The 27,980-nt window shown below is 46.8% G+C and overlaps 21 non-coding genes across 21 annotated transcripts; all 21 read right to left on the bottom strand.

The window, feature by feature from the left end:
• Positions 1-677: 677 nt before the first annotated feature.
• Positions 678-861, bottom strand: LOC142261345 (U2 spliceosomal RNA). The gene has a single exon (XR_012729075.1). It is a non-coding gene; the product is annotated as a U2 spliceosomal RNA (small nuclear RNA).
• Positions 862-2,197: 1,336 nt separating this feature from the next.
• On the bottom strand, positions 2,198-2,388 carry LOC142261119 (U2 spliceosomal RNA). Its single transcript, XR_012728874.1, has one exon. It is a non-coding gene; the product is annotated as a U2 spliceosomal RNA (small nuclear RNA).
• A 1,117-nt stretch (positions 2,389-3,505) lies between these two features.
• On the bottom strand, positions 3,506-3,696 carry LOC142261089 (U2 spliceosomal RNA). Its single transcript, XR_012728847.1, has one exon. It is a non-coding gene; the product is annotated as a U2 spliceosomal RNA (small nuclear RNA).
• A 1,117-nt stretch (positions 3,697-4,813) lies between these two features.
• On the bottom strand, positions 4,814-5,004 carry LOC142261118 (U2 spliceosomal RNA). The gene has a single exon (XR_012728873.1). It is a non-coding gene; the product is annotated as a U2 spliceosomal RNA (small nuclear RNA).
• Positions 5,005-6,121: 1,117 nt separating this feature from the next.
• On the bottom strand, positions 6,122-6,312 carry LOC142261285 (U2 spliceosomal RNA). Its single transcript, XR_012729024.1, has one exon. It is a non-coding gene; the product is annotated as a U2 spliceosomal RNA (small nuclear RNA).
• A 1,117-nt stretch (positions 6,313-7,429) lies between these two features.
• LOC142261117 (U2 spliceosomal RNA) lies at positions 7,430-7,620 on the bottom strand. Its single transcript, XR_012728872.1, has one exon. It is a non-coding gene; the product is annotated as a U2 spliceosomal RNA (small nuclear RNA).
• Positions 7,621-8,737: 1,117 nt separating this feature from the next.
• On the bottom strand, positions 8,738-8,928 carry LOC142261116 (U2 spliceosomal RNA). The gene has a single exon (XR_012728871.1). It is a non-coding gene; the product is annotated as a U2 spliceosomal RNA (small nuclear RNA).
• Positions 8,929-10,045: 1,117 nt separating this feature from the next.
• On the bottom strand, positions 10,046-10,236 carry LOC142261115 (U2 spliceosomal RNA). Its single transcript, XR_012728870.1, has one exon. It is a non-coding gene; the product is annotated as a U2 spliceosomal RNA (small nuclear RNA).
• Positions 10,237-11,353: 1,117 nt separating this feature from the next.
• On the bottom strand, positions 11,354-11,544 carry LOC142261114 (U2 spliceosomal RNA). The gene has a single exon (XR_012728869.1). It is a non-coding gene; the product is annotated as a U2 spliceosomal RNA (small nuclear RNA).
• A 1,117-nt stretch (positions 11,545-12,661) lies between these two features.
• LOC142261113 (U2 spliceosomal RNA) lies at positions 12,662-12,852 on the bottom strand. Its single transcript, XR_012728868.1, has one exon. It is a non-coding gene; the product is annotated as a U2 spliceosomal RNA (small nuclear RNA).
• A 1,117-nt stretch (positions 12,853-13,969) lies between these two features.
• Positions 13,970-14,160, bottom strand: LOC142261284 (U2 spliceosomal RNA). Its single transcript, XR_012729023.1, has one exon. It is a non-coding gene; the product is annotated as a U2 spliceosomal RNA (small nuclear RNA).
• A 1,117-nt stretch (positions 14,161-15,277) lies between these two features.
• LOC142261112 (U2 spliceosomal RNA) lies at positions 15,278-15,468 on the bottom strand. Its single transcript, XR_012728867.1, has one exon. It is a non-coding gene; the product is annotated as a U2 spliceosomal RNA (small nuclear RNA).
• A 1,117-nt stretch (positions 15,469-16,585) lies between these two features.
• Positions 16,586-16,776, bottom strand: LOC142261286 (U2 spliceosomal RNA). The gene has a single exon (XR_012729025.1). It is a non-coding gene; the product is annotated as a U2 spliceosomal RNA (small nuclear RNA).
• Positions 16,777-17,893: 1,117 nt separating this feature from the next.
• Positions 17,894-18,084, bottom strand: LOC142261111 (U2 spliceosomal RNA). Its single transcript, XR_012728866.1, has one exon. It is a non-coding gene; the product is annotated as a U2 spliceosomal RNA (small nuclear RNA).
• Positions 18,085-19,201: 1,117 nt separating this feature from the next.
• Positions 19,202-19,392, bottom strand: LOC142261109 (U2 spliceosomal RNA). Its single transcript, XR_012728865.1, has one exon. It is a non-coding gene; the product is annotated as a U2 spliceosomal RNA (small nuclear RNA).
• Positions 19,393-20,509: 1,117 nt separating this feature from the next.
• On the bottom strand, positions 20,510-20,700 carry LOC142261107 (U2 spliceosomal RNA). Its single transcript, XR_012728863.1, has one exon. It is a non-coding gene; the product is annotated as a U2 spliceosomal RNA (small nuclear RNA).
• Positions 20,701-21,817: 1,117 nt separating this feature from the next.
• LOC142261106 (U2 spliceosomal RNA) lies at positions 21,818-22,008 on the bottom strand. Its single transcript, XR_012728862.1, has one exon. It is a non-coding gene; the product is annotated as a U2 spliceosomal RNA (small nuclear RNA).
• A 1,117-nt stretch (positions 22,009-23,125) lies between these two features.
• Positions 23,126-23,316, bottom strand: LOC142261283 (U2 spliceosomal RNA). The gene has a single exon (XR_012729022.1). It is a non-coding gene; the product is annotated as a U2 spliceosomal RNA (small nuclear RNA).
• Positions 23,317-24,433: 1,117 nt separating this feature from the next.
• Positions 24,434-24,624, bottom strand: LOC142261105 (U2 spliceosomal RNA). Its single transcript, XR_012728861.1, has one exon. It is a non-coding gene; the product is annotated as a U2 spliceosomal RNA (small nuclear RNA).
• Positions 24,625-25,741: 1,117 nt separating this feature from the next.
• LOC142261104 (U2 spliceosomal RNA) lies at positions 25,742-25,932 on the bottom strand. Its single transcript, XR_012728860.1, has one exon. It is a non-coding gene; the product is annotated as a U2 spliceosomal RNA (small nuclear RNA).
• A 1,118-nt stretch (positions 25,933-27,050) lies between these two features.
• On the bottom strand, positions 27,051-27,241 carry LOC142261103 (U2 spliceosomal RNA). The gene has a single exon (XR_012728859.1). It is a non-coding gene; the product is annotated as a U2 spliceosomal RNA (small nuclear RNA).
• Positions 27,242-27,980: the final 739 nt, after the last annotated feature.

The raw sequence follows: 27,980 nt of genomic DNA, 5'->3' as shown, positions 1-27,980 counted from the left end.
CTACCACCCGGGAAAAAAAGAGATTGCCCCCTCCTTCCACTAGCCCACCCTCCCACCCAAAGAACAACTTCTTCTGCGCAGCTTGTTTTCTAGGCAGCAGCGCTATTGTGATGTCATCGGGGGGCATTGTGACAAGCCGCCAGTGTTCCGTCTCTTCATGTTGTGCACTGTTCAAACCGAAAATACATCAACAGGCAGGCTACAGAAAAGCTTACTAACAAAGGTTAGAGAGGGGCTTTCTCAGAGGGCTTTTTACAGTTTGTCTATTCCCAATTAGCCGGTTTAGTATACTTAATGAAAGTACTAATTCTTTCATAGGCCGCCCATTCTTAGTATTTGACGTTCAGGTAACAACAGGTAACTTTATTTGGAGTGGAAGCAGAGAGATAACACCAGATGCCAATTGTAGATCCTCTCACACCTGTGGTCACTGCAGCATCTGACTCCACTTTGTCCAAAAGGGATCTATTCCATTCAATTACACATGATCTAGATTAGACTGACAACAAGATACTGCACGGGACATAGCAGAGTTGGTGAAGTTGAGTGGTGATGAGTTTGCTATTTGGATGAATAAAGCAAGTAAAAAGTGTGTTAGATAAAAATTCATTTCAATTCGCTAATCGGGCTAATATGAATCAGGTGAATCGAGTTCTGCTTTTGGAAACTGGGTTAAGAAGGGGTGCACCGTTCCTGGAGGTACTGCAATACCAGGTCAATGCGTGGAGTGGACAGAGCAAGCTCTTTTTCCATCTCCCTGTTCTAAAAATCCATTTAATATATGGTCCCCAGATAGGGGACGTATCAGATATTAAACTGATAAGAACAGATGAGACTTCATCCGCAATTTTCAGAATCAAGGTAGCCCCGAAGGCCAGCAGGCCACCACACAAAAGCGCAGTGCCTGGGTGATCGCCTCCCGAGCCCAGGAACCACCAGCCACAAGGGGACGTAAGCACCAAAAGGCGCAACAATCCCCGAGGCCGGCGGTTGTGCAAGCCCGGGCCCCTCCCAGCCAAGACCAAGGCAAACCCAATGAAGGGACTACACTTGATCTTAGCCAAAAGGCCGAGAAGCGATAACCAGAATTGGTTTGGGCCTCGAGTGGCACCCTGGCCTATGCCGGACACATCTTAGGGAGAGAGAGCGAGAGGGAGACAAACCCACGCCTACACAAGACATTTTGTCACCCAAGCCAACCCTTGAAAAGGCTGCTTTGCAGAGCAAAAACAAGAAGAATGGTGCGTTTTGCAGCCGCCGCCCACTGCAATGAATCTGAATAACTCCTCCTTTAGGGCGCAAGCAACTCCCCTCCCCCTTGCAGTCTTTCCAATTCACGATACAAAAAGACGGACAGGACAGGTTGCCTGACTTTCCGTCACTGCCACCCTTTGCCATCCTTACCCGTAGAAAGCCCTTTCATCATCCCCAAACCCTAATCTTTTCCCTTTCCTTCCCAGCCCCCAAACCCTGCCCTCTGTACCTTTCTCACCACCCGCTTCCCTTCTCCTGTCATCCCCCTACCACCCGGGAAAAAAAGAGATTGCCCCCTCCTTCCACTAGCCCACCCTCCCACCCAAAGAACAACTTCTTCTGCGCAGCTTGTTTTCTAGGCAGCAGCGCTATTGTGATGTCATCGGGGGGCATTGTGACAAGCCGCCAGTGTTCCGTCTCTTCATGTTGTGCACTGTTCAAACCGAAAATACATCAACAGGCAGGCTACAGAAAAGCTTACTAACAAAGGTTAGAGAGGGGCTTTCTCAGAGGGCTTTTTACAGTTTGTCTATTCCCAATTAGCCGGTTTAGTATACTTAATGAAAGTACTAATTCTTTCATAGGCCGCCCATTCTTAGTATTTGACGTTCAGGTAACAACAGGTAACTTTATTTGGAGTGGAAGCAGAGAGATAACACCAGATGCCAATTGTAGATCCTCTCACACCTGTGGTCACTGCAGCATCTGACTCCACTTTGTCCAAAAGGGATCTATTCCATTCAATTACACATGATCTAGATTAGACTGACAACAAGATACTGCACGGGACATAGCAGAGTTGGTGAAGTTGAGTGGTGATGAGTTTGCTATTTGGATGAATAAAGCAAGTAAAAAGTGTGTTAGATAAAAATTCATTTCAATTCGCTAATCGGGCTAATATGAATCAGGTGAATCGAGTTCTGCTTTTGGAAACTGGGTTAAGAAGGGGTGCACCGTTCCTGGAGGTACTGCAATACCAGGTCAATGCGTGGAGTGGACAGAGCAAGCTCTTTTTCCATCTCCCTGTTCTAAAAATCCATTTAATATATGGTCCCCAGATAGGGGACGTATCAGATATTAAACTGATAAGAACAGATACTACACTTGATCTTAGCCAAAAGGCCGAGAAGCGATAACCAGAATTGGTTTGGGCCTCGAGTGGCACCCTGGCCTATGCCGGACACATCTTAGGGAGAGAGAGCGAGAGGGAGACAAACCCACGCCTACACAAGACATTTTGTCACCCAAGCCAACCCTTGAAAAGGCTGCTTTGCAGAGCAAAAACAAGAAGAATGGTGCGTTTTGCAGCCGCCGCCCACTGCAATGAATCTGAATAACTCCTCCTTTAGGGCGCAAGCAACTCCCCTCCCCCTTGCAGTCTTTCCAATTCACGATACAAAAAGACGGACAGGACAGGTTGCCTGACTTTCCGTCACTGCCACCCTTTGCCATCCTTACCCGTAGAAAGCCCTTTCATCATCCCCAAACCCTAATCTTTTCCCTTTCCTTCCCAGCCCCCAAACCCTGCCCTCTGTACCTTTCTCACCACCCGCTTCCCTTCTCCTGTCATCCCCCTACCACCCGGGAAAAAAAGAGATTGCCCCCTCCTTCCACTAGCCCACCCTCCCACCCAAAGAACAACTTCTTCTGCGCAGCTTGTTTTCTAGGCAGCAGCGCTATTGTGATGTCATCGGGGGGCATTGTGACAAGCCGCCAGTGTTCCGTCTCTTCATGTTGTGCACTGTTCAAACCGAAAATACATCAACAGGCAGGCTACAGAAAAGCTTACTAACAAAGGTTAGAGAGGGGCTTTCTCAGAGGGCTTTTTACAGTTTGTCTATTCCCAATTAGCCGGTTTAGTATACTTAATGAAAGTACTAATTCTTTCATAGGCCGCCCATTCTTAGTATTTGACGTTCAGGTAACAACAGGTAACTTTATTTGGAGTGGAAGCAGAGAGATAACACCAGATGCCAATTGTAGATCCTCTCACACCTGTGGTCACTGCAGCATCTGACTCCACTTTGTCCAAAAGGGATCTATTCCATTCAATTACACATGATCTAGATTAGACTGACAACAAGATACTGCACGGGACATAGCAGAGTTGGTGAAGTTGAGTGGTGATGAGTTTGCTATTTGGATGAATAAAGCAAGTAAAAAGTGTGTTAGATAAAAATTCATTTCAATTCGCTAATCGGGCTAATATGAATCAGGTGAATCGAGTTCTGCTTTTGGAAACTGGGTTAAGAAGGGGTGCACCGTTCCTGGAGGTACTGCAATACCAGGTCAATGCGTGGAGTGGACAGAGCAAGCTCTTTTTCCATCTCCCTGTTCTAAAAATCCATTTAATATATAGTCCCCAGATAGGGGACGTATCAGATATTAAACTGATAAGAACAGATACTACACTTGATCTTAGCCAAAAGGCCGAGAAGCGATAACCAGAATTGGTTTGGGCCTCGAGTGGCACCCTGGCCTATGCCGGACACATCTTAGGGAGAGAGAGCGAGAGGGAGACAAACCCACGCCTACACAAGACATTTTGTCACCCAAGCCAACCCTTGAAAAGGCTGCTTTGCAGAGCAAAAACAAGAAGAATGGTGCGTTTTGCAGCCGCCGCCCACTGCAATGAATCTGAATAACTCCTCCTTTAGGGCGCAAGCAACTCCCCTCCCCCTTGCAGTCTTTCCAATTCACGATACAAAAAGACGGACAGGACAGGTTGCCTGACTTTCCGTCACTGCCACCCTTTGCCATCCTTACCCGTAGAAAGCCCTTTCATCATCCCCAAACCCTAATCTTTTCCCTTTCCTTCCCAGCCCCCAAACCCTGCCCTCTGTACCTTTCTCACCACCCGCTTCCCTTCTCCTGTCATCCCCCTACCACCCGGGAAAAAAAGAGATTGCCCCCTCCTTCCACTAGCCCACCCTCCCACCCAAAGAACAACTTCTTCTGCGCAGCTTGTTTTCTAGGCAGCAGCGCTATTGTGATGTCATCGGGGGGCATTGTGACAAGCCGCCAGTGTTCCGTCTCTTCATGTTGTGCACTGTTCAAACCGAAAATACATCAACAGGCAGGCTACAGAAAAGCTTACTAACAAAGGTTAGAGAGGGGCTTTCTCAGAGGGCTTTTTACAGTTTGTCTATTCCCAATTAGCCGGTTTAGTATACTTAATGAAAGTACTAATTCTTTCATAGGCCGCCCATTCTTAGTATTTGACGTTCAGGTAACAACAGGTAACTTTATTTGGAGTGGAAGCAGAGAGATAACACCAGATGCCAATTGTAGATCCTCTCACACCTGTGGTCACTGCAGCATCTGACTCCACTTTGTCCAAAAGGGATCTATTCCATTCAATTACACATGATCTAGATTAGACTGACAACAAGATACTGCACGGGACATAGCAGAGTTGGTGAAGTTGAGTGGTGATGAGTTTGCTATTTGGATGAATAAAGCAAGTAAAAAGTGTGTTAGATAAAAATTCATTTCAATTCGCTAATCGGGCTAATATGAATCAGGTGAATCGAGTTCTGCTTTTGGAAACTGGGTTAAGAAGGGGTGCACCGTTCCTGGAGGTACTGCAATACCAGGTCAATGCGTGGAGTGGACAGAGCAAGCTCTTTTTCCATCTCCCTGTTCTAAAAATCCATTTAATATATGGTCCCCAGATAGGGGACGTATCAGATATTAAACTGATAAGAACAGATACTACACTTGATCTTAGCCAAAAGGCCGAGAAGCGATAACCAGAATTGGTTTGGGCCTCGAGTGGCACCCTGGCCTATGCCGGACACATCTTAGGGAGAGAGAGCGAGAGGGAGACAAACCCACGCCTACACAAGACATTTTGTCACCCAAGCCAACCCTTGAAAAGGCTGCTTTGCAGAGCAAAAACAAGAAGAATGGTGCGTTTTGCAGCCGCCGCCCACTGCAATGAATCTGAATAACTCCTCCTTTAGGGCGCAAGCAACTCCCCTCCCCCTTGCAGTCTTTCCAATTCACGATACAAAAAGACGGACAGGACAGGTTGCCTGACTTTCCGTCACTGCCACCCTTTGCCATCCTTACCCGTAGAAAGCCCTTTCATCATCCCCAAACCCTAATCTTTTCCCTTTCCTTCCCAGCCCCCAAACCCTGCCCTCTGTACCTTTCTCACCACCCGCTTCCCTTCTCCTGTCATCCCCCTACCACCCGGGAAAAAAAGAGATTGCCCCCTCCTTCCACTAGCCCACCCTCCCACCCAAAGAACAACTTCTTCTGCGCAGCTTGTTTTCTAGGCAGCAGCGCTATTGTGATGTCATCGGGGGGCATTGTGACAAGCCGCCAGTGTTCCGTCTCTTCATGTTGTGCACTGTTCAAACCGAAAATACATCAACAGGCAGGCTACAGAAAAGCTTACTAACAAAGGTTAGAGAGGGGCTTTCTCAGAGGGCTTTTTACAGTTTGTCTATTCCCAATTAGCCGGTTTAGTATACTTAATGAAAGTACTAATTCTTTCATAGGCCGCCCATTCTTAGTATTTGACGTTCAGGTAACAACAGGTAACTTTATTTGGAGTGGAAGCAGAGAGATAACACCAGATGCCAATTGTAGATCCTCTCACACCTGTGGTCACTGCAGCATCTGACTCCACTTTGTCCAAAAGGGATCTATTCCATTCAATTACACATGATCTAGATTAGACTGACAACAAGATACTGCACGGGACATAGCAGAGTTGGTGAAGTTGAGTGGTGATGAGTTTGCTATTTGGATGAATAAAGCAAGTAAAAAGTGTGTTAGATAAAAATTCATTTCAATTCGCTAATCGGGCTAATATGAATCAGGTGAATCGAGTTCTGCTTTTGGAAACTGGGTTAAAAAGGGGTGCACCGTTCCGGGAGGTACTGCAATACCAGGTCAATGCGTGGAGTGGACAGAGCAAGCTCTTTTTCCATCTCCCTGTTCTAAAAATCCATTTAATATATGGTCCCCAGATAGGGGACGTATCAGATATTAAACTGATAAGAACAGATACTACACTTGATCTTAGCCAAAAGGCCGAGAAGCGATAACCAGAATTGGTTTGGGCCTCGAGTGGCACCCTGGCCTATGCCGGACACATCTTAGGGAGAGAGAGCGAGAGGGAGACAAACCCACGCCTACACAAGACATTTTGTCACCCAAGCCAACCCTTGAAAAGGCTGCTTTGCAGAGCAAAAACAAGAAGAATGGTGCGTTTTGCAGCCGCCGCCCACTGCAATGAATCTGAATAACTCCTCCTTTAGGGCGCAAGCAACTCCCCTCCCCCTTGCAGTCTTTCCAATTCACGATACAAAAAGACGGACAGGACAGGTTGCCTGACTTTCCGTCACTGCCACCCTTTGCCATCCTTACCCGTAGAAAGCCCTTTCATCATCCCCAAACCCTAATCTTTTCCCTTTCCTTCCCAGCCCCCAAATCCTGCCCTCTGTACCTTTCTCACCACCCGCTTCCCTTCTCCTGTCATCCCCCTACCACCCGGGAAAAAAAGAGATTGCCCCCTCCTTCCACTAGCCCACCCTCCCACCCAAAGAACAACTTCTTCTGCGCAGCTTGTTTTCTAGGCAGCAGCGCTATTGTGATGTCATCGGGGGGCATTGTGACAAGCCGCCAGTGTTCCGTCTCTTCATGTTGTGCACTGTTCAAACCGAAAATACATCAACAGGCAGGCTACAGAAAAGCTTACTAACAAAGGTTAGAGAGGGGCTTTCTCAGAGGGCTTTTTACAGTTTGTCTATTCCCAATTTGCCGGTTTAGTATACTTAATGAAAGTACTAATTCTTTCATAGGCCGCCCATTCTTAGTATTTGACGTTCAGGTAACAACAGGTAACTTTATTTGGAGTGGAAGCAGAGAGATAACACCAGATGCCAATTGTAGATCCTCTCACACCTGTGGTCACTGCAGCATCTGACTCCACTTTGTCCAAAAGGGATCTATTCCATTCAATTACACATGATCTAGATTAGACTGACAACAAGATACTGCACGGGACATAGCAGAGTTGGTGAAGTTGAGTGGTGATGAGTTTGCTATTTGGATGAATAAAGCAAGTAAAAAGTGTGTTAGATAAAAATTCATTTCAATTCGCTAATCGGGCTAATATGAATCAGGTGAATCGAGTTCTGCTTTTGGAAACTGGTTTAAGAAGGGGTGCACCGTTCCTGGAGGTACTGCAATACCAGGTCAATGCGTGGAGTGGACAGAGCAAGCTCTTTTTCCATCTCCCTGTTCTAAAAATCCATTTAATATATGGTCCCCAGATAGGGGACGTATCAGATATTAAACTGATAAGAACAGATACTACACTTGATCTTAGCCAAAAGGCCGAGAAGCGATAACCAGAATTGGTTTGGGCCTCGAGTGGCACCCTGGCCTATGCCGGACACATCTTAGGGAGAGAGAGCGAGAGGGAGACAAACCCACGCCTACACAAGACATTTTGTCACCCAAGCCAACCCTTGACAAGGCTGCTTTGCAGAGCAAAAACAAGAAGAATGGTGCGTTTTGCAGCCGCCGCCCACTGCAATGAATCTGAATAACTCCTCCTTTAGGGCGCAAGCAACTCCCCTCCCCCTTGCAGTCTTTCCAATTCACGATACAAAAAGACGGACAGGACAGGTTGCCTGACTTTCCGTCACTGCCACCCTTTGCCATCCTTACCCGTAGAAAGCCCTTTCATCATCCCCAAACCCTAATCTTTTCCCTTTCCTTCCCAGCCCCCAAACCCTGCCCTCTGTACCTTTCTCACCACCCGCTTCCCTTCTCCTGTCATCCCCCTACCACCCGGGAAAAAAAGAGATTGCCCCCTCCTTCCACTAGCCCACCCTCCCACCCAAAGAACAACTTCTTCTGCGCAGCTTGTTTTCTAGGCAGCAGCGCTATTGTGATGTCATCGGGGGGCATTGTGACAAGCCGCCAGTGTTCCGTCTCTTCATGTTGTGCACTGTTCAAACCGAAAATACATCAACAGGCAGGCTACAGAAAAGCTTACTAACAAAGGTTAGAGAGGGGCTTTCTCAGAGGGCTTTTTACAGTTTGTCTATTCCCAATTAGCCGGTTTAGTATACTTAATGAAAGTACTAATTCTTTCATAGGCCGCCCATTCTTAGTATTTGACGTTCAGGTAACAACAGGTAACTTTATTTGGAGTGGAAGCAGAGAGATAACACCAGATGCCAATTGTAGATCCTCTCACACCTGTGGTCACTGCAGCATCTGACTCCACTTTGTCCAAAAGGGATCTATTCCATTCAATTACACATGATCTAGATTAGACTGACAACAAGATACTGCACGGGACATAGCAGAGTTGGTGAAGTTGAGTGGTGATGAGTTTGCTATTTGGATGAATAAAGCAAGTAAAAAGTGTGTTAGATAAAAATTCATTTCAATTCGCTAATCGGGCTAATATGAATCAGGTGAATCGAGTTCTGCTTTTGGAAACTGGGTTAAGAAGGGGTGCACCGTTCCTGGAGGTACTGCAATACCAGGTCAATGCGTGGAGTGGACAGAGCAAGCTCTTTTTCCATCTCCCTGTTCTAAAAATCCATTTAATATATGGTCCCCAGATAGGGGACGTATCAGATATTAAACTGATAAGAACAGATACTACACTTGATCTTAGCCAAAAGGCCGAGAAGCGATAACCAGAATTGGTTTGGGCCTCGAGTGGCACCCTGGCCTATGCCGGACACATCTTAGGGAGAGAGAGCGAGAGGGAGACAAACCCACGCCTACACAAGACATTTTGTCACCCAAGCCAACCCTTGAAAAGGCTGCTTTGCAGAGCAAAAACAAGAAGAATGGTGCGTTTTGCAGCCGCCGCCCACTGCAATGAATCTGAATAACTCCTCCTTTAGGGCGCAAGCAACTCCCCTCCCCCTTGCAGTCTTTCCAATTCACGATACAAAAAGACGGACAGGACAGGTTGCCTGACTTTCCGTCACTGCCACCCTTTGCCATCCTTACCCGTAGAAAGCCCTTTCATCATCCCCAAACCCTAATCTTTTCCCTTTCCTTCCCAGCCCCCAAACCCTGCCCTCTGTACCTTTCTCACCACCCGCTTCCCTTCTCCTGTCATCCCCCTACCACCCGGGAAAAAAAGAGATTGCCCCCTCCTTCCACTAGCCCACCCTCCCACCCAAAGAACAACTTCTTCTGCGCAGCTTGTTTTCTAGGCAGCAGCGCTATTGTGATGTCATCGGGGGGCATTGTGACAAGCCGCCAGTGTTCCGTCTCTTCATGTTGTGCACTGTTCAAACCGAAAATACATCAACAGGCAGGCTACAGAAAAGCTTACTAACAAAGGTTATAGAGGGGCTTTCTCAGAGGGCTTTTTACAGTTTGTCTATTCCCAATTAGCCGGTTTAGTATACTTAATGAAAGTACTAATTCTTTCATAGGCCGCCCATTCTTAGTATTTGACGTTCAGGTAACAACAGGTAACTTTATTTGGAGTGGAAGCAGAGAGATAACACCAGATGCCAATTGTAGATCCTCTCACACCTGTGGTCACTGCAGCATCTGACTCCACTTTGTCCAAAAGGGATCTATTCCATTCAATTACACATGATCTAGATTAGACTGACAACAAGATACTGCACGGGACATAGCAGAGTTGGTGAAGTTGAGTGGTGATGAGTTTGCTATTTGGATGAATAAAGCAAGTAAAAAGTGTGTTAGATAAAAATTCATTTCAATTCGCTAATCGGGCTAATATGAATCAGGTGAATCGAGTTCTGCTTTTGGAAACTGGGTTAAGAAGGGGTGCACCGTTCCTGGAGGTACTGCAATACCAGGTCAATGCGTGGAGTGGACAGAGCAAGCTCTTTTTCCATCTCCCTGTTCTAAAAATCCATTTAATATATGGTCCCCAGATAGGGGACGTATCAGATATTAAACTGATAAGAACAGATACTACACTTGATCTTAGCCAAAAGGCCGAGAAGCGATAACCAGAATTGGTTTGGGCCTCGAGTGGCACCCTGGCCTATGCCGGACACATCTTAGGGAGAGAGAGCGAGATGGAGACAAACCCACGCCTACACAAGACATTTTGTCACCCAAGCCAACCCTTGAAAAGGCTGCTTTGCAGAGCAAAAACAAGAAGAATGGTGCGTTTTGCAGCCGCCGCCCACTGCAATGAATCTGAATAACTCCTCCTTTAGGGCGCAAGCAACTCCCCTCCCCCTTGCAGTCTTTCCAATTCACGATACAAAAAGACGGACAGGACAGGTTGCCTGACTTTCCGTCACTGCCACCCTTTGCCATCCTTACCCGTAGAAAGCCCTTTCATCATCCCCAAACCCTAATCTTTTCCCTTTCCTTCCCAGCCCCCAAACCCTGCCCTCTGTACCTTTCTCACCACCCGCTTCCCTTCTCCTGTCATCCCCCTACCACCCGGGAAAAAAAGAGATTGCCCCCTCCTTCCACTAGCCCACCCTCCCACCCAAAGAACAACTTCTTCTGCGCAGCTTGTTTTCTAGGCAGCAGCGCTATTGTGATGTCATCGGGGGGCATTGTGACAAGCCGCCAGTGTTCCGTCTCTTCATGTTGTGCACTGTTCAAACCGAAAATACATCAACAGGCAGGCTACAGAAAAGCTTACTAACAAAGGTTAGAGAGGGGCTTTCTCAGAGGGCTTTTTACAGTTTGTCTATTCCCAATTAGCCGGTTTAGTATACTTAATGAAAGTACTAATTCTTTCATAGGCCGCCCATTCTTAGTATTTGACGTTCAGGTAACAACAGGTAACTTTATTTGGAGTGGAAGCAGAGAGATAACACCAGATGCCAATTGTAGATCCTCTCACACCTGTGGTCACTGCAGCATCTGACTCCACTTTGTCCAAAAGGGATCTATTCCATTCAATTACACATGATCTAGATTAGACTGACAACAAGATACTGCACGGGACATAGCAGAGTTGGTGAAGTTGAGTGGTGATGAGTTTGCTATTTGGATGAATAAAGCAAGTAAAAAGTGTGTTAGATAAAAATTCATTTCAATTCGCTAATCGGGCTAATATGAATCAGGTGAATCGAGTTCTGCTTTTGGAAACTGGGTTAAGAAGGGGTGCACCGTTCCTGGAGGTACTGCAATACCAGGTCAATGCGTGGAGTGGACAGAGCAAGCTCTTTTTCCATCTCCCTGTTCTAAAAATCCATTTAATATATGGTCCCCAGATAGGGGACGTATCAGATATTAAACTGATAAGAACAGATACTACACTTGATCTTAGCCAAAAGGCCGAGAAGCGATAACCAGAATTGGTTTGGGCCTCGAGTGGCACCCTGGCCTATGCCGGACACATCTTAGGGAGAGAGAGCGAGAGGGAGACAAACCCACGCCTACACAAGACATTTTGTCACCCAAGCCAACCCTTGAAAAGGCTGCTTTGCAGAGCAAAAACAAGAAGAATGGTGCGTTTTGCAGCCGCCGCCCACTGCAATGAATCTGAATAACTCCTCCTTTAGGGCGCAAGCAACTCCCCTCCCCCTTGCAGTCTTTCCAATTCACGATACAAAAAGACGGACAGGACAGGTTGCCTGACTTTCCGTCACTGCCACCCTTTGCCATCCTTACCCGTAGAAAGCCCTTTCATCATCCCCAAACCCTAATCTTTTCCCTTTCCTTCCCAGCCCCCAAACCCTGCCCTCTGTACCTTTCTCACCACCCGCTTCCCTTCTCCTGTCATCCCCCTACCACCCGGGAAAAAAAGAGATTGCCCCCTCCTTCCACTAGCCCACCCTCCCACCCAAAGAACAACTTCTTCTGCGCAGCTTGTTTTCTAGGCAGCAGCGCTATTGTGATGTCATCGGGGGGCATTGTGACAAGCCGCCAGTGTTCCGTCTCTTCATGTTGTGCACTGTTCAAACCGAAAATACATCAACAGGCAGGCTACAGAAAAGCTTACTAACAAAGGTTAGAGAGGGGCTTTCTCAGAGGGCTTTTTACAGTTTGTCTATTCCCAATTAGCCGGTTTAGTATACTTAATGAAAGTACTAATTCTTTCATAGGCCGCCCATTCTTAGTATTTGACGTTCAGGTAACAACAGGTAACTTTATTTGGAGTGGAAGCAGAGAGATAACACCAGATGCCAATTGTAGATCCTCTCACACCTGTGGTCACTGCAGCATCTGACTCCACTTTGTCCAAAAGGGATCTATTCCATTCAATTACACATGATCTAGATTAGACTGACAACAAGATACTGCACGGGACATAGCAGAGTTGGTGAAGTTGAGTGGTGATGAGTTTGCTATTTGGATGAATAAAGCAAGTAAAAAGTGTGTTAGATAAAAATTCATTTCAATTCGCTAATCGGGCTAATATGAATCAGGTGAATCGAGTTCTGCTTTTGGAAACTGGGTTAAGAAGGGGTGCACCGTTCCTGGAGGTACTGCAATACCAGGTCAATGCGTGGAGTGGACAGAGCAAGCTCTTTTTCCATCTCCCTGTTCTAAAAATCCATTTAATATATGGTCCCCAGATAGGGGACGTATCAGATATTAAACTGATAAGAACAGATACTACACTTGATCTTAGCCAAAAGGCCGAGAAGCGATAACCAGAATTGGTTTGGGCCTCGAGTGGCACCCTGGCCTATGCCGGACACATCTTAGGGAGAGAGAGCGAGAGGGAGACAAACCCACGCCTACACAAGACATTTTGTCACCCAAGCCAACCCTTGAAAAGGCTGCTTTGCAGAGCAAAAACAAGAAGAATGGTGCGTTTTGCAGCCGCCGCCCACTGCAATGAATCTGAATAACTCCTCCTTTAGGGCGCAAGCAACTCCCCTCCCCCTTGCAGTCTTTCCAATTCACGATACAAAAAGACGGACAGGACAGGTTGCCTGACTTTCCGTCACTGCCACCCTTTGCCATCCTTACCCGTAGAAAGCCCTTTCATCATCCCCAAACCCTAATCTTTTCCCTTTCCTTCCCAGCCCCCAAACCCTGCCCTCTGTACCTTTCTCACCACCCGCTTCCCTTCTCCTGTCATCCCCCTACCACCCGGGAAAAAAAGAGATTGCCCCCTCCTTCCACTAGCCCACCCTCCCACCCAAAGAACAACTTCTTCTGCGCAGCTTGTTTTCTAGGCAGCAGCGCTATTGTGATGTCATCGGGGGGCATTGTGACAAGCCGCCAGTGTTCCGTCTCTTCATGTTGTGCACTGTTCAAACCGAAAATACATCAACAGGCAGGCTACAGAAAAGCTTACTAACAAAGGTTAGAGAGGGGCTTTCTCAGAGGGCTTTTTACAGTTTGTCTATTCCCAATTAGCCGGTTTAGTATACTTAATGAAAGTACTAATTCTTTCATAGGCCGCCCATTCTTAGTATTTGACGTTCAGGTAACAACAGGTAACTTTATTTGGAGTGGAAGCAGAGAGATAACACCAGATGCCAATTGTAGATCCTCTCACACCTGTGGTCACTGCAGCATCTGACTCCACTTTGTCCAAAAGGGATCTATTCCATTCAATTACACATGATCTAGATTAGACTGACAACAAGATACTGCACGGGACATAGCAGAGTTGGTGAAGTTGAGTGGTGATGAGTTTGCTATTTGGATGAATAAAGCAAGTAAAAAGTGTGTTAGATAAAAATTCATTTCAATTCGCTAATCGGGCTAATATGAATCAGGTGAATCGAGTTCTGCTTTTGGAAACTGGGTTAAAAAGGGGTGCACCGTTCCGGGAGGTACTGCAATACCAGGTCAATGCGTGGAGTGGACAGAGCAAGCTCTTTTTCCATCTCCCTGTTCTAAAAATCCATTTAATATATGGTCCCCAGATAGGGGACGTATCAGATATTAAACTGATAAGAACAGATACTACACTTGATCTTAGCCAAAAGGCCGAGAAGCGATAACCAGAATTGGTTTGGGCCTCGAGTGGCACCCTGGCCTATGCCGGACACATCTTAGGGAGAGAGAGCGAGAGGGAGACAAACCCACGCCTACACAAGACATTTTGTCACCCAAGCCAACCCTTGAAAAGGCTGCTTTGCAGAGCAAAAACAAGAAGAATGGTGCGTTTTGCAGCCGCCGCCCACTGCAATGAATCTGAATAACTCCTCCTTTAGGGCGCAAGCAACTCCCCTCCCCCTTGCAGTCTTTCCAATTCATGATACAAAAAGACGGACAGGACAGGTTGCCTGACTTTCCGTCACTGCCACCCTTTGCCATCCTTACCCGTAGAAAGCCCTTTCATCATCCCCAAACCCTAATCTTTTCCCTTTCCTTCCCAGCCCCCAAACCCTGCCCTCTGTACCTTTCTCACCACCCGCTTCCCTTCTCTTGTCATCCCCCTACCACCCGGGAAAAAAAGAGATTGCCCCCTCCTTCCACTAGCCCACCCTCCCACCCAAAGAACAACTTCTTCTGCGCAGCTTGTTTTCTAGGCAGCAGCGCTATTGTGATGTCATCGGGGGGCATTGTGACAAGCCGCCAGTGTTCCGTCTCTTCATGTTGTGCACTGTTCAAACCGAAAATACATCAACAGGCAGGCTACAGAAAAGCTTACTAACAAAGGTTAGAGAGGGGCTTTCTCAGAGGGCTTTTTACAGTTTGTCTATTCCCAATTAGCCGGTTTAGTATACTTAATGAAAGTACTAATTCTTTCATAGGCCGCCCATTCTTAGTATTTGACGTTCAGGTAACAACAGGTAACTTTATTTGGAGTGGAAGCAGAGAGATAACACCAGATGCCAATTGTAGATCCTCTCACACCTGTGGTCACTGCAGCATCTGACTCCACTTTGTCCAAAAGGGATCTATTCCATTCAATTACACATGATCTAGATTAGACTGACAACAAGATACTGCACGGGACATAGCAGAGTTGGTGAAGTTGAGTGGTGATGAGTTTGCTATTTGGATGAATAAAGCAAGTAAAAAGTGTGTTAGATAAAAATTCATTTCAATTCGCTAATCGGGCTAATATGAATCAGGTGAATCGAGTTCTGCTTTTGGAAACTGGGTTAAGAAGGGGTGCACCGTTCCTGGAGGTACTGCAATACCAGGTCAATGCGTGGAGTGGACAGAGCAAGCTCTTTTTCCATCTCCCTGTTCTAAAAATCCATTTAATATATGGTCCCCAGATAGGGGACGTATCAGATATTAAACTGATAAGAACAGATACTACACTTGATCTTAGCCAAAAGGCCGAGAAGCGATAACCAGAATTGGTTTGGGCCTCGAGTGGCACCCTGGCCTATGCCGGACACATCTTAGGGAGAGAGAGCGAGAGGGAGACAAACCCACGCCTACACAAGACATTTTGTCACCCAAGCCAACCCTTGAAAAGGCTGCTTTGCAGAGCAAAAACAAGAAGAATGGTGCGTTTTGCAGCCGCCGCCCACTGCAATGAATCTGAATAACTCCTCCTTTAGGGCGCAAGCAACTCCCCTCCCCCTTGCAGTCTTTCCAATTCACGATACAAAAAGACGGACAGGACAGGTTGCCTGACTTTCCGTCACTGCCACCCTTTGCCATCCTTACCCGTAGAAAGCCCTTTCATCATCCCCAAACCCTAATCTTTTCCCTTTCCTTCCCAGCCCCCAAACCCTGCCCTCTGTACCTTTCTCACCACCCGCTTCCCTTCTCCTGTCATCCCCCTACCACCCGGGAAAAAAAGAGATTGCCCCCTCCTTCCACTAGCCCACCCTCCCACCCAAAGAACAACTTCTTCTGCGCAGCTTGTTTTCTAGGCAGCAGCGCTATTGTGATGTCATCGGGGGGCATTGTGACAAGCCGCCAGTGTTCCGTCTCTTCATGTTGTGCACTGTTCAAACCGAAAATACATCAACAGGCAGGCTACAGAAAAGCTTACTAACAAAGGTTAGAGAGGGGCTTTCTCAGAGGGCTTTTTACAGTTTGTCTATTCCCAATTAGCCGGTTTAGTATACTTAATGAAAGTACTAATTCTTTCATAGGCCGCCCATTCTTAGTATTTGACGTTCAGGTAACAACAGGTAACTTTATTTGGAGTGGAAGCAGAGAGATAACACCAGATGCCAATTGTAGATCCTCTCACACCTGTGGTCACTGCAGCATCTGACTCCACTTTGTCCAAAAGGGATCTATTCCATTCAATTACACATGATCTAGATTAGACTGACAACAAGATACTGCACGGGACATAGCAGAGTTGGTGAAGTTGAGTGGTGATGAGTTTGCTATTTGGATGAATAAAGCAAGTAAAAAGTGTGTTAGATAAAAATTCATTTCAATTCGCTAATCGGGCTAATATGAATCAGGTGAATCGAGTTCTGCTTTTGGAAACTGGGTTAAGAAGGGGTGCACCGTTTCTGGAGGTACTGCAATACCAGGTCAATGCGTGGAGTGGACAGAGCAAGCTCTTTTTCCATCTCCCTGTTCTAAAAATCCATTTAATATATGGTCCCCAGATAGGGGACGTATCAGATATTAAACTGATAAGAACAGATACTACACTTGATCTTAGCCAAAAGGCCGAGAAGCGATAACCAGAATTGGTTTGGGCCTCGAGTGGCACCCTGGCCTATGCCGGACACATCTTAGGGAGAGAGAGCGAGAGGGAGACAAACCCACGCCTACACAAGACATTTTGTCACCCAAGCCAACCCTTGAAAAGGCTGCTTTGCAGAGCAAAAACAAGAAGAATGGTGCGTTTTGCAGCCGCCGCCCACTGCAATGAATCTGAATAACTCCTCCTTTAGGGCGCAAGCAACTCCCCTCCCCCTTGCAGTCTTTCCAATTCACGATACAAAAAGACGGACAGGACAGGTTGCCTGACTTTCCGTCACTGCCACCCTTTGCCATCCTTACCCGTAGAAAGCCCTTTCATCATCCCCAAACCCTAATCTTTTCCCTTTCCTTCCCAGCCCCCAAACCCTGCCCTCTGTACCTTTCTCACCACCCGCTTCCCTTCTCCTGTCATCCCCCTACCACCCGGGAAAAAAAGAGATTGCCCCCTCCTTCCACTAGCCCACCCTCCCACCCAAAGAACAACTTCTTCTGCGCAGCTTGTTTTCTAGGCAGCAGCGCTATTGTGATGTCATCGGGGGGCATTGTGACAAGCCGCCAGTGTTCCGTCTCTTCATGTTGTGCACTGTTCAAACCGAAAATACATCAACAGGCAGGCTACAGAAAAGCTTACTAACAAAGGTTAGAGAGGGGCTTTCTCAGAGGGCTTTTTACAGTTTGTCTATTCCCAATTAGCCGGTTTAGTATACTTAATGAAAGTACTAATTCTTTCATAGGCCGCCCATTCTTAGTATTTGACGTTCAGGTAACAACAGGTAACTTTATTTGGAGTGGAAGCAGAGAGATAACACCAGATGCCAATTGTAGATCCTCTCACACCTGTGGTCACTGCAGCATCTGACTCCACTTTGTCCAAAAGGGATCTATTCCATTCAATTACACATGATCTAGATTAGACTGACAACAAGATACTGCACGGGACATAGCAGAGTTGGTGAAGTTGAGTGGTGATGAGTTTGCTATTTGGATGAATAAAGCAAGTAAAAAGTGTGTTAGATAAAAATTCATTTCAATTCGCTAATCGGGCTAATATGAATCAGGTGAATCGAGTTCTGCTTTTGGAAACTGGGTTAAGAAGGGGTGCACCGTTCCTGGAGGTACTGCAATACCAGGTCAATGCGTGGAGTGGACAGAGCAAGCTCTTTTTCCATCTCCCTGTTCTAAAAATCCATTTAATATATGGTCCCCAGATAGGGGACGTATCAGATATTAAACTGATAAGAACAGATACTACACTTGATCTTAGCCAAAAGGCCGAGAAGCGATAACCAGAATTGGTTTGGGCCTCGAGTGGCACCCTGGCCTATGCCGGACACATCTTAGGGAGAGAGAGCGAGAGGGAGACAAACCCACGCCTACACAAGACATTTTGTCACCCAAGCCAACCCTTGAAAAGGCTGCTTTGCAGAGCAAAAACAAGAAGAATGGTGCGTTTTGCAGCCGCCGCCCACTGCAATGAATCTGAATAACTCCTCCTTTAGGGCGCAAGCAACTCCCCTCCCCCTTGCAGTCTTTCCAATTCACGATACAAAAAGACGGACAGGACAGGTTGCCTGACTTTCCGTCACTGCCACCCTTTGCCATCCTTACCCGTAGAAAGCCCTTTCATCATCCCCAAACCCTAATCTTTTCCCTTTCCTTCCCAGCCCCCAAACCCTGCCCTCTGTACCTTTCTCACCACCCGCTTCCCTTCTCCTGTCATCCCCCTACCACCCGGGAAAAAAAGAGATTGCCCCCTCCTTCCACTAGCCCACCCTCCCACCCAAAGAACAACTTCTTCTGCGCAGCTTGTTTTCTAGGCAGCAGCGCTATTGTGATGTCATCGGGGGGCATTGTGACAAGCCGCCAGTGTTCCGTCTCTTCATGTTGTGCACTGTTCAAACCGAAAATACATCAACAGGCAGGCTACAGAAAAGCTTACTAACAAAGGTTAGAGAGGGGCTTTCTCAGAGGGCTTTTTACAGTTTGTCTATTCCCAATTAGCCGGTTTAGTATACTTAATGAAAGTACTAATTCTTTCATAGGCCGCCCATTCTTAGTATTTGACATTCAGGTAACAACAGGTAACTTTATTTGGAGTGGAAGCAGAGAGATAACACCAGATGCCAATTGTAGATCCTCTCACACCTGTGGTCACTGCAGCATCTGACTCCACTTTGTCCAAAAGGGATCTATTCCATTCAATTACACATGATCTAGATTAGACTGACAACAAGATACTGCACGGGACATAGCAGAGTTGGTGAAGTTGAGTGGTGATGAGTTTGCTATTTGGATGAATAAAGCAAGTAAAAAGTGTGTTAGATAAAAATTCATTTCAATTCGCTAATCGGGCTAATATGAATCAGGTGAATCGAGTTCTGCTTTTGGAAACTGGGTTAAGAAGGGGTGCACCGTTCCTGGAGGTACTGCAATACCAGGTCAATGCGTGGAGTGGACAGAGCAAGCTCTTTTTCCATCTCCCTGTTCTAAAAATCCATTTAATATATGGTCCCCAGATAGGGGACGTATCAGATATTAAACTGATAAGAACAGATACTACACTTGATCTTAGCCAAAAGGCCGAGAAGCGATAACCAGAATTGGTTTGGGCCTCGAGTGGCACCCTGGCCTATGCCGGACACATCTTAGGGAGAGAGAGCGAGAGGGAGACAAACCCACGCCTACACAAGACATTTTGTCACCCAAGCCAACCCTTGAAAAGGCTGCTTTGCAGAGCAAAAACAAGAAGAATGGTGCGTTTTGCAGCCGCCGCCCACTGCAATGAATCTGAATAACTCCTCCTTTAGGGCGCAAGCAACTCCCCTCCCCCTTGCAGTCTTTCCAATTCACGATACAAAAAGACGGACAGGACAGGTTGCCTGACTTTCCGTCACTGCCACCCTTTGCCATCCTTACCCGTAGAAAGCCCTTTCATCATCCCCAAACCCTAATCTTTTCCCTTTCCTTCCCAGCCCCCAAACCCTGCCCTCTGTACCTTTCTCACCACCCGCTTCCCTTCTCCTGTCATCCCCCTACCACCCGGGAAAAAAAGAGATTGCCCCCTCCTTCCACTAGCCCACCCTCCCTCCCAAAGAACAACTTCTTCTGCGCAGCTTGTTTTCTAGGCAGCAGCGCTATTGTGATGTCATCGGGGGGCATTGTGACAAGCCGCCAGTGTTCCGTCTCTTCATGTTGTGCACTGTTCAAACCGAAAATACATCAACAGGCAGGCTACAGAAAAGCTTACTAACAAAGGTTAGAGAGGGGCTTTCTCAGAGGGCTTTTTACAGTTTGTCTATTCCCAATTAGCCGGTTTAGTATACTTAATGAAAGTACTAATTCTTTCATAGGCCGCCCATTCTTAGTATTTGACGTTCAGGTAACAACAGGTAACTTTATTTGGAGTGGAAGCAGAGAGATAACACCAGATGCCAATTGTAGATCCTCTCACACCTGTGGTCACTGCAGCATCTGACTCCACTTTGTCCAAAAGGGATCTATTCCATTCAATTACACATGATCTAGATTAGACTGACAACAAGATACTGCACGGGACATAGCAGAGTTGGTGAAGTTGAGTGGTGATGAGTTTGCTATTTGGATGAATAAAGCAAGTAAAAAGTGTGTTAGATAAAAATTCATTTCAATTCGCTAATCGGGCTAATATGAATCAGGTGAATCGAGTTCTGCTTTTGGAAACTGGGTTAAGAAGGGGTGCACCGTTCCTGGAGGTACTGCAATACCAGGTCAATGCGTGGAGTGGACAGAGCAAGCTCTTTTTCCATCTCCCTGTTCTAAAAATCCATTTAATATATGGTCCCCAGATAGGGGACGTATCAGATATTAAACTGATAAGAACAGATACTACACTTGATCTTAGCCAAAAGGCCGAGAAGCGATAACCAGAATTGGTTTGGGCCTCGAGTGGCACCCTGGCCTATGCCGGACACATCTTAGGGAGAGAGAGCGAGAGGGAGACAAACCCACGCCTACACAAGACATTTTGTCACCCAAGCCAACCCTTGAAAAGGCTGCTTTGCAGAGCAAAAACAAGAGGAATGGTGCGTTTTGCAGCCGCCGCCCACTGCAATGAATCTGAATAACTCCTCCTTTAGGGCGCAAGCAACTCCCCTCCCCCTTGCAGTCTTTCCAATTCACGATACAAAAAGACGGACAGGACAGGTTGCCTGACTTTCCGTCACTGCCACCCTTTGCCATCCTTACCCGTAGAAAGCCCTTTCATCATCCCCAAACCCTAATCTTTTCCCTTTCCTTCCCAGCCCCCAAACCCTGCCCTCTGTACCTTTCTCACCACCCGCTTCCCTTCTCCTGTCATCCCCCTACCACCCGGGAAAAAAAGAGATTGCCCCCTCCTTCCACTAGCCCACCCTCCCACCCAAAGAACAACTTCTTCTGCGCAGCTTGTTTTCTAGGCAGCAGCGCTATTGTGATGTCATCGGGGGGCATTGTGACAAGCCGCCAGTGTTCCGTCTCTTCATGTTGTGCACTGTTCAAACCGAAAATACATCAACAGGCAGGCTACAGAAAAGCTTACTAACAAAGGTTAGAGAGGGGCTTTCTCAGAGGGCTTTTTACAGTTTGTCTATTCCCAATTAGCCGGTTTAGTATACTTAATGAAAGTACTAATTCTTTCATAGGCCGCCCATTCTTAGTATTTGACGTTCAGGTAACAACAGGTAACTTTATTTGGAGTGGAAGCAGAGAGATAACACCAGATGCCAATTGTAGATCCTCTCACACCTGTGGTCACTGCAGCATCTGACTCCACTTTGTCCAAAAGGGATCTATTCCATTCAATTACACATGATCTAGATTAGACTGACAACAAGATACTGCACGGGACATAGCAGAGTTGGTGAAGTTGAGTGGTGATGAGTTTGCTATTTGGATGAATAAAGCAAGTAAAAAGTGTGTTAGATAAAAATTCATTTCAATTCGCTAATCGGGCTAATATGAATCAGGTGAATCGAGTTCTGCTTTTGGAAACTGGGTTAAGAAGGGGTGCACCGTTCCTGGAGGTACTGCAATACCAGGTCAATGCGTGGAGTGGACAGAGCAAGCTCTTTTTCCATCTCCCTGTTCTAAAAATCCATTTAATATATGGTCCCCAGATAGGGGACGTATCAGATATTAAACTGATAAGAACAGATACTACACTTGATCTTAGCCAAAAGGCCGAGAAGCGATAACCAGAATTGGTTTGGGCCTCGAGTGGCACCCTGGCCTATGCCGGACACATCTTAGGGAGAGAGAGCGAGAGGGAGACAAACCCACGCCTACACAAGACATTTTGTCACCCAAGCCAACCCTTGAAAAGGCTGCTTTGCAGAGCAAAAACAAGAAGAATGGTGCGTTTTGCAGCCGCCGCCCACTGCAATGAATCTGAATAACTCCTCCTTTAGGGCGCAAGCAACTCCCCTCCCCCTTGCAGTCTTTCCAATTCACGATACAAAAAGACGGACAGGACAGGTTGCCTGACTTTCCGTCACTGCCACCCTTTGCCATCCTTACCCGTAGAAAGCCCTTTCATCATCCCCAAACCCTAATCTTTTCCCTTTCCTTCCCAGCCCCCAAACCCTGCCCTCTGTACCTTTCTCACCACCCGCTTCCCTTCTCCTGTCATCCCCCTACCACCCGGGAAAAAAAGAGATTGCCCCCTCCTTCCACTAGCCCACCCTCCCACCCAAAGAACAACTTCTTCTGCGCAGCTTGTTTTCTAGGCAGCAGCGCTATTGTGATGTCATCGGGGGGCATTGTGACAAGCCGCCAGTGTTCCGTCTCTTCATGTTGTGCACTGTTCAAACCGAAAATACATCAACAGGCAGGCTACAGAAAAGCTTACTAACAAAGGTTAGAGAGGGGCTTTCTCAGAGGGCTTTTTACAGTTTGTCTATTCCCAATTAGCCGGTTTAGTATACTTAATGAAAGTACTAATTCTTTCATAGGCCGCCCATTCTTAGTATTTGACGTTCAGGTAACAACAGGTAACTTTATTTGGAGTGGAAGCAGAGAGATAACACCAGATGCCAATTGTAGATCCTCTCACACCTGTGGTCACTGCAGCATCTGACTCCACTTTGTCCAAAAGGGATCTATTCCATTCAATTACACATGATCTAGATTAGACTGACAACAAGATACTGCACGGGACATAGCAGAGTTGGTGAAGTTGAGTGGTGATGAGTTTGCTATTTGGATGAATAAAGCAAGTAAAAAGTGTGTTAGATAAAAATTCATTTCAATTCGCTAATCGGGCTAATATGAATCAGGTGAATCGAGTTCTGCTTTTGGAAACTGGGTTAAGAAGGGGTGCACCGTTCCTGGAGGTACTGCAATACCAGGTCAATGCGTGGAGTGGACAGAGCAAGCTCTTTTTCCATCTCCCTGTTCTAAAAATCCATTTAATATATGGTCCCCAGATGGGGGACGTATCAGATATTAAACTGATAAGAACAGATACTACACTTGATCTTAGCCAAAAGGCCGAGAAGCGATAACCAGAATTGGTTTGGGCCTCGAGTGGCACCCTGGCCTATGCCGGACACATCTTAGGGAGAGAGAGCGAGAGGGAGACAAACCCACGCCTACACAAGACATTTTGTCACCCAAGCCAACCCTTGAAAAGGCTGCTTTGCAGAGCAAAAACAAGAAGAATGGTGCGTTTTGCAGCCGCCGCCCACTGCAATGAATCTGAATAACTCCTCCTTTAGGGCGCAAGCAACTCCCCTCCCCCTTGCAGTCTTTCCAATTCACGATACAAAAAGACGGACAGGACAGGTTGCCTGACTTTCCGTCACTGCCACCCTTTGCCATCCTTACCCGTAGAAAGCCCTTTCATCATCCCCAAACCCTAATCTTTTCCCTTTCCTTCCCAGCCCCCAAACCCTGCCCTCTGTACCTTTCTCACCACCCGCTTCCCTTCTCCTGTCATCCCCCTACCACCCGGGAAAAAAAGAGATTGCCCCCTCCTTCCACTAGCCCACCCTCCCACCCAAAGAACAACTTCTTCTGCGCAGCTTGTTTTCTAGGCAGCAGCGCTATTGTGATGTCATCGGGGGGCATTGTGACAAGCCGCCAGTGTTCCGTCTCTTCATGTTGTGCACTGTTCAAACCGAAAATACATCAACAGGCAGGCTACAGAAAAGCTTACTAACAAAGGTTAGAGAGGGGCTTTCTCAGAGGGCTTTTTACAGTTTGTCTATTCCCAATTAGCCGGTTTAGTATACTTAATGAAAGTACTAATTCTTTCATAGGCCGCCCATTCTTAGTATTTGACGTTCAGGTAACAACAGGTAACTTTATTTGGAGTGGAAGCAGAGAGATAACACCAGATGCCAATTGTAGATCCTCTCACACCTGTGGTCACTGCAGCATCTGACTCCACTTTGTCCAAAAGGGATCTATTCCATTCAATTACACATGATCTAGATTAGACTGACAACAAGATACTGCACGGGACATAGCAGAGTTGGTGAAGTTGAGTGGTGATGAGTTTGCTATTTGGATGAATAAAGCAAGTAAAAAGTGTGTTAGATAAAAATTCATTTCAATTCGCTAATCGGGCTAATATGAATCAGGTGAATCGAGTTCTGCTTTTGGAAACTGGGTTAAGAAGGGGTGCACCGTTCCTGGAGGTACTGCAATACCAGGTCAATGCGTGGAGTGGACAGAGCAAGCTCTTTTTCCATCTCCCTGTTCTAAAAATCCATTTAATATATGGTCCCCAGATAGGGGACGTATCAGATATTAAACTGATAAGAACAGATACTACACTTGATCTTAGCCAAAAGGCCGAGAAGCGATAACCAGAATTGGTTTGGGCCTCGAGTGGCACCCTGGCCTATGCCGGACACATCTTAGGGAGAGAGAGCGAGAGGGAGACAAACCCACGCCTACACAAGACATTTTGTCACCCAAGCCAACCCTTGAAAAGGCTGCTTTGCAGAGCAAAAACAAGAAGAATGGTGCGTTTTGCAGCCGCCGCCCACTGCAATGAATCTGAATAACTCCTCCTTTAGGGCGCAAGCAACTCCCCTCCCCCTTGCAGTCTTTCCAATTCACGATACAAAAAGACGGACAGGACAGGTTGCCTGACTTTCCGTCACTGCCACCCTTTGCCATCCTTACCCGTAGAAAGCCCTTTCATCATCCCCAAACCCTAATCTTTTCCCTTTCCTTCCCAGCCCCCAAACCCTGCCCTCTGTACCTTTCTCACCACCCGCTTCCCTTCTCCTGTCATCCCCCTACCACCCGGGAAAAAAAGAGATTGCCCCCTCCTTCCACTAGCCCACCCTCCCACCCAAAGAACAACTTCTTCTGCGCAGCTTGTTTTCTAGGCAGCAGCGCTATTGTGATGTCATCGGGGGGCATTGTGACAAGCCGCCAGTGTTCCGTCTCTTCATGTTGTGCACTGTTCAAACCGAAAATACATCAACAGGCAGGCTACAGAAAAGCTTACTAACAAAGGTTAGAGAGGGGCTTTCTCAGAGGGCTTTTTACAGTTTGTCTATTCCCAATTAGCCGGTTTAGTATACTTAATGAAAGTACTAATTCTTTCATAGGCCGCCCATTCTTAGTATTTGACGTTCAGGTAACAACAGGTAACTTTATTTGGAGTGGAAGCAGAGAGATAACACCAGATGCCAATTGTAGATCCTCTCACACCTGTGGTCACTGCAGCATCTGACTCCACTTTGTCCAAAAGGGATCTATTCCATTCAATTACACATGATCTAGATTAGACTGACAACAAGATACTGCACGGGACATAGCAGAGTTGGTGAAGTTGAGTGGTGATGAGTTTGCTATTTGGATGAATAAAGCAAGTAAAAAGTGTGTTAGATAAAAATTCATTTCAATTCGCTAATCGGGCTAATATGAATCAGGTGAATCGAGTTCTGCTTTTGGAAACTGGGTTAAGAAGGGGTGCACCGTTCCTGGAGGTACTGCAATACCAGGTCAATGCGTGGAGTGGACAGAGCAAGCTCTTTTTCCATCTCCCTGTTCTAAAAATCCATTTAATATATGGTCCCCAGATAGGGGACGTATCAGATATTAAACTGATAAGAACAGATACTACACTTGATCTTAGCCAAAAGGCCGAGAAGCGATAACCAGAATTGGTTTGGGCCTCGAGTGGCACCCTGGCCTATGCCGGACACATCTTAGGGAGAGAGAGCGAGAGGGAGACAAACCCACGCCTACACAAGACATTTTGTCACCCAAGCCAACCCTTGAAAAGGCTGCTTTGCAGAGCAAAAACAAGAAGAATGGTGCGTTTTGCAGCCGCCGCCCACTGCAATGAATCTGAATAACTCCTCCTTTAGGGCGCAAGCAACTCCCCTCCCCCTTGCAGTCTTTCCAATTCACGATACAAAAAGACGGACAGGACAGGTTGCCTGACTTTCCGTCACTGCCACCCTTTGCCATCCTTACCCGTAGAAAGCCCTTTCATCATCCCCAAACCCTAATCTTTTCCCTTTCCTTCCCAGCCCCCAAACCCTGCCCTCTGTACCTTTCTCACCACCCGCTTCCCTTCTCCTGTCATCCCCCTACCACCCGGGAAAAAAAGAGATTGCCCCCTCCTTCCACTAGCCCACCCTCCCACCCAAAGAACAACTTCTTCTGCGCAGCTTGTTTTCTAGGCAGCAGCGCTATTGTGATGTCATCGGGGGGGCATTGTGACAAGCCGCCAGTGTTCCGTCTCTTCATGTTGTGCACTGTTCAAACCGAAAATACATCAACAGGCAGGCTACAGAAAAGCTTACTAACAAAGGTTAGAGAGGGGCTTTCTCAGAGGGCTTTTTACAGTTTGTCTATTCCCAATTAGCCGGTTTAGTATACTTAATGAAAGTACTAATTCTTTCATAGGCCGCCCATTCTTAGTATTTGACGTTCAGGTAACAACAGGTAACTTTATTTGGAGTGGAAGCAGAGAGATAACACCAGATGCCAATTGTAGATCCTCTCACACCTGTGGTCACTGCAGCATCTGACTCCACTTTGTCCAAAAGGGATCTATTCCATTCAATTACACATGATCTAGATTAGACTGACAACAAGATACTGCACGGGACATAGCAGAGTTGGTGAAGTTGAGTGGTGATGAGTTTGCTATTTGGATGAATAAAGCAAGTAAAAAGTGTGTTAGATAAAAATTCATTTCAATTCGCTAATCGGGCTAATATGAATCAGGTGAATCGAGTTCTGCTTTTGGAAACTGGGTTAAGAAGGGGTGCACCGTTCCTGGAGGTACTGCAATACCAGGTCAATGCGTGGAGTGGACAGAGCAAGCTCTTTTTCCATCTCCCTGTTCTAAAAATCCATTTAATATATGGTCCCCAGATAGGGGACGTATCAGATATTAAACTGATAAGAACAGATACTACACTTGATCTTAGCCAAAAGGCCGAGAAGCGATAACCAGAATTGGTTTGGGCCTCGAGTGGCACCCTGGCCTATGCCGGACACATCTTAGGGAGAGAGAGCGAGAGGGAGACAAACCCACGCCTACACAAGACATTTTGTCACCCAAGCCAACCCTTGAAAAGGCTGCTTTGCAGAGCAAAAACAAGAAGAATGGTGCGTTTTGCAGCCGCCGCCCACTGCAATGAATCTGAATAACTCCTCCTTTAGGGCGCAAGCAACTCCCCTCCCCCTTGCAGTCTTTCCAATTCACGATACAAAAAGACGGACAGGACAGGTTGCCTGACTTTCCGTCACTGCCACCCTTTGCCATCCTTACCCGTAGAAAGCCCTTTCATCATCCCCAAACCCTAATCTTTTCCCTTTCCTTCCCAGCCCCCAAACCCTGCCCTCTGTACCTTTCTCACCACCCGCTTCCCTTCTCCTGTCATCCCCCTACCACCCGGGAAAAAAAGAGATTGCCCCCTCCTTCCACTAGCCCACCCTCCCACCCAAAGAACAACTTCTTCTGCGCAGCTTGTTTTCTAGGCAGCAGCGCTATTGTGATGTCATCGGGGGGCATTGTGACAAGCCGCCAGTGTTCCGTCTCTTCATGTTGTGCACTGTTCAAACCGAAAATACATCAACAGGCAGGCTACAGAAAAGCTTACTAACAAAGGTTAGAGAGGGGCTTTCTCAGAGGGCTTTTTACAGTTTGTCTATTCCCAATTAGCCGGTTTAGTATACTTAATGAA

Source organism: Anomaloglossus baeobatrachus, unplaced genomic scaffold (genome assembly GCF_048569485.1).
Source record: "Anomaloglossus baeobatrachus isolate aAnoBae1 unplaced genomic scaffold, aAnoBae1.hap1 Scaffold_213, whole genome shotgun sequence".
Taxonomy (NCBI): domain Eukaryota; kingdom Metazoa; phylum Chordata; class Amphibia; order Anura; family Aromobatidae; genus Anomaloglossus; species Anomaloglossus baeobatrachus.
The sequence above is the reverse complement of the archived record's forward strand: the minus strand, read 5'-3'. Positions and strand labels throughout refer to the sequence as shown.